General features: G+C 35.7%; 1 pseudogene; it reads left to right on the top strand.

Annotated features, from left to right (window-relative positions):
- Positions 1 to 398: 398 nt before the first annotated feature.
- On the top strand, positions 399 to 1,052 carry LOC110217700 (casein kinase II subunit beta-like; annotated as a pseudogene).
- The last annotated feature ends 3,575 nt before the right edge of the window (positions 1,053 to 4,627 follow it).

The following is a 4,627-nucleotide window of genomic DNA, read 5'->3' as shown; positions in this document are numbered from 1 at the left end:
GCACATGTACAACCTATATGGAGTTACTTGCCTTTTCAATGAGGGTGGGTAGGGAGAGAGGAAGAGAGAAAATCTGAAACCTAAAGTTTTAAAAACATATGTTTAAAAAAATGTTTTCATATGCTACTGGGAAATAAGAAATATAGTAAATGGGATACAGAAGTCTATCCTGCCCTACAGGAAAATAGAAGGGGAAGGGGATAAGAGAAGGGGGGAGAGATAGAAGAGAAGACAGACTAGGGGGAGGGATATTCAAAATGCATGCCATCTTGGGGTTGGGGGAGGGGTGAGATGGAGTGAAGATTTGGAGCTCAAAAACTTGTGGAAGTGGTGGCTTTGCTGCTGCTGCCCCCACCCCTGGGAGCAACTTCTCCCTCTCCCCCTCCAGCCCCGCCTGGTAGCTGACATAAAGATGAGTAGCTCAGAGGAAGTATCGTGGATCTCATGGTTCTGTGGGCCTCGTGGCAAAGAATTCTTCTGTGAGGTGGATGAAGACTATATCCAAGACAAATTCAACCTCACAGGGCTTAACGAACAGGTGTCCCACTCTAGGCAGGCACTAGACGTGATCCATGACTTGGAACCTGATGAAGAGTTGGAGGACAACCCTAACCAGAGTGACCTGATCGAGCAGGCAGCCGAGCTGCTATATGGACTGATTCATGCCTTCTACATCCTCAAAAACTGTGGCATCGCCCATATGTTGGAAAAATAACAGCTGGGAGACTTCGGCTATTGTCCCTGTGTATATTGTGAAAACCAATCCATTTTGCCCATTGGACTGTCAGACATACCAGTTGAGGCCGTGGTGAAGCTGTACTGCCCCAAATGTTTACACCCCCAAGTCATCCAGGCACCACCACACAGACAGTGCTTACTTTGGCACTGACTTTCCCCACATGTTCTTCATGGTGCATCCTGAGCACAGGCCCAAACAGACTGCCAACCAATTTGTGCCCAGGCTGTATGGCTTCAAGATCCACCCTACTACTTATCAACTGCAGCTTCAGGCAGCCAGCAACTTTAAGAGCCCCGTCAAGACTATCTGCTGATTCGTCTCCTCCTCTGCCCCCCAACACCTCAGGCTGTGACACCATTCCCTCTCCCTCGAGTACACACACACCGTTCCAGAACCCCTAATTGTTTTTAATTTAAATTAAGAAGAAGTCATTATTGTGGTGGTGTGGTGGGAGTATGACATAAAGTGGAGGAAAAGTCAAAAAAAAAAGAACAACTAATTTCAACACTATGTAAACTATTTGGGGAAATAGGTGAAGAAGGAGTCATACCAAATTCTTTTTATGATACAAATATGATGCTAATACCTAAACCCAGGAAGAGCCAAAACAGAGAAAGAAAATTATAGACCAATTTCTCTAATGAATTTGATGCAAATATTTTAAATAAAATATTAATAAAGAGATTACAGCAACTTATTTCAACTTATGACCAGGTAGGTTTCATACCAGGACTGCAGTGTTGGTTCAATATTAGGAAAACTATCAGCATAATTGACTACATCAACAACAAAACTAATAGAAATCATATGATTATCTCAACAGATGCAGAAAAAGCAATTGACAAGATACAACACTCATTCCTATTAAAAAAAAAAACAACATTTCAGAGCATACGAATAAATGGGATCTTCCTTAAAATGATAGGTAGCATCTATCTAAAACCATCAGCAAGCAAAGCTAGAAGCATTTTCCATAAGATCAGGGGCCAAACAAGGATGTCCACTATCACCACTATTATCCAATATTGTACTAGAAATGTTGACTTTAGCAATTAGAGAAGAAAAATGAATTGAAGGAATTAGAATAGGCAAAGAAGAAACAAAGCTATCACTCATTGCAGATTATATAATGGTATACTTAGAGAATCCTAGAGAATCAAGTAAAAAATCACTTGAAAAAATTAACAAATTTAACAAAGTTGTAGGATATAAAATAAACCCACATAAATCATTGGCATTTCTATATATTGCTAACAAAGCCCAATAGCAAGAGATAGAAAGAGAAATTCCATTTAAAGTTACTGTAGACACTATAAAATATTTTGGAGTCTACCTGCCAAAACAAAAGCAGAAACTATATGAACACAATTATAAAACACTTTTCACACAAATAAATTCAGATCTAAATAATTGGAAAAAAATATCAATTGCTTATGGGAGGCCAAGCTAATATAATAAATATGACAATTCTACCTAAATTAATTTACTTATTCAGTGCAATACCAATCAAACTACCAAAAATTATTTCGTAGAGCTAGAAAAAACAATAACAAAATTCATCTGGAAGAACAAAAGGTCCAGATTATCAAGCGACCTAATGAAAAGAAATACAAGGGAAAGGGGCCTAGCTGTACCAGATCTTAAATGGTATTATAAAGCAGCAATAATAAAAGCTACGTGGTACTGGCTAAGAAATAGAGTAGTGGATCAGTGGAATAGGTTAGGTATGCAAGACACAATAGTCAATGATTATACCAAGCTACTGTTTGATAAATCCAAAGGCTCTAGCTTCTGGGTTAAGTACTCATTATTTAACAAAAACTGCTTGGGAAAACTCAAAATAGTGTGGCAGAAACCAAGCATAGAGCAATATCTTATACCCTATACCAAGATAAAGTCAAAATAGATACATGATTTAGATATAACGACTGACACTTATTGAGCAAACTAGTAGAGGGAGAAATAGTTTACCTATCTGATCTATGGAGAAGGGAAGAATTTATGACCAAACAAGAGACAGAGATCATTATGAAATGCAAAATGGATAATTGTGATTACATTAAATTGGAAAGTTTTTGCACAAGCAAAGCCAACACAACCAAGATTAGAAGGGAAGAAAAAATCTGGGAAACAATTTTTATGGCCGGTGTCTCTGATAAAGCCCTCATTTCTAAAATATATAGAGAACTGAGTCAAATTTGTAAGAATACAAGTCATTCCCCAATTGATAAATGGTCAAAGGATATGAACAGGCAGTTTTCAGAGGAAGAAATTAAAATTATCTATATTCATGTGAAAAAATGCTCTGAATCACTATTGATTAGAGAAATGCAAATTAAAACAACTCTAAGGTACCACCTCATACCTAATTAGTTGACTAGAATATTAACTAATATAACAAAAAAGAAAATGATAAATATTGGAGATGTGGGAAAATTGGAGCACTAATGTATTATTGGAGTTGTGAAATGATCCAACCATTTTGGAGAACAATTTGGAACTGTGCTCAAATGGCTATAAAATTGTGTATGCCCATTTACCCAGCAATATCCCTTCTAGGTCTATATGCCAAAGAGATCATAAAAATGAGAAAAGAACCCGCATGTACAAACATATTTATAGCAGCTCTTTTTGTGGTGGCAAAGAATTGGAAAATGAGGGGATGCCCATCAATTGGGGAATGGCTGAACAAGTTGTGCTATATGAATGTAATGGAATACTATTGTGCAGAAATGATGAGCAGGCAGAGTTCAGAAAAACCTGGAAAGATTTATGTGAACTGATGCTGACTGAAATGAGCAGAACCAGAAGAGCATTGTACGCAGGAACAGCCACATTGTGCAATGACTGTCTTTGATACAGATAACTTTTTTCAGCAATGCAAGGATTCAAGACAACTCCAAAAGACTCACTAAGGAAAATGCTATCTGCATCCAGAGAAAGAACTATGAAGTCTGAAAGAAGATGGAAACATATTATTTTCTCTCCTTTTCTTTTGTTGTTTTGTTTTGTTTCTTCATTCTCCTGGTTCCTACCATCAGTTCTAATTCTTCTTTACATCATGATGAATAGGAAAATATGCTTAACGTAAATGTATAAGAAGAGTGTATATCAGATTACATGCCATCTTGGGAAGTGGGGAGGGAAGAGTAGAGAAAATTTAAAACTCAAAATCTTATGGAAATGGATGTTGAAAACTAAAAATAAATAAATTATTTAAAAATTGTCATGACTCCTTCATTGACTATTTTCCCAAATAGTTTATATAGTATTGGGATTAATTGTTCTTTAAATGTTTGGAAGAATTTGCTTGTAAATTCATCTGGCCCTGGGAATTTTTTCTTAAGGATTTCACTGTTGGCTTTTCTATTTCTTTTTCTGAAGTGATGTTATTTAGGTATTTTATTTCCCCTTCTGCTAATCTGGGCAATTTATATTTTTATAAATATGCATCCATTTCACTTAGATTGTCAGATTTGTTGGCATAGAGTTGGGCAAAATAGCTCCTAATTATTGTTTTAATTTCCTTTTCATTAGTGGTGAATTCACCCTTTTCATTTTTGATATGGGTAGTTTTTTCTTCTTTTTTTAATCTAATTGACCAAATGTTTATCTATTTTATTGTTTTTTTCTTCAAAACAACTTTTAGTTTTATTTATTTGTTTAATAGCTTTTTTAATTTCAATTTTATTAACCTCTCCTTTGGTTTTCAGAATTTTTAATTTGGTATTTAATTGAGGGTTTTGAGGGTTTTTAACATCTTCATTTTCTAGCTTTTTAAATTGGATTCCCAATTCATTGATCTCCTCTTTCTCTATTTTTTTCATGTAAATATTTAGATATATAAAATTTACCTAAGAACTGGTTTGGCTGCAACCCATAAGTTTT

The sequence above is a fragment of the Phascolarctos cinereus genome, unplaced genomic scaffold (genome assembly GCF_003287225.1).
Source record: "Phascolarctos cinereus isolate Bilbo 61053 unplaced genomic scaffold, phaCin_HiC Scaffold_5;HRSCAF=322, whole genome shotgun sequence".
In the NCBI taxonomy this organism is placed as follows: Eukaryota; Metazoa; Chordata; class Mammalia; order Diprotodontia; family Phascolarctidae; genus Phascolarctos; species Phascolarctos cinereus.
Note: the sequence above shows the minus strand (reverse complement) of the source record. Positions and strands in the feature narration are given on the sequence as shown.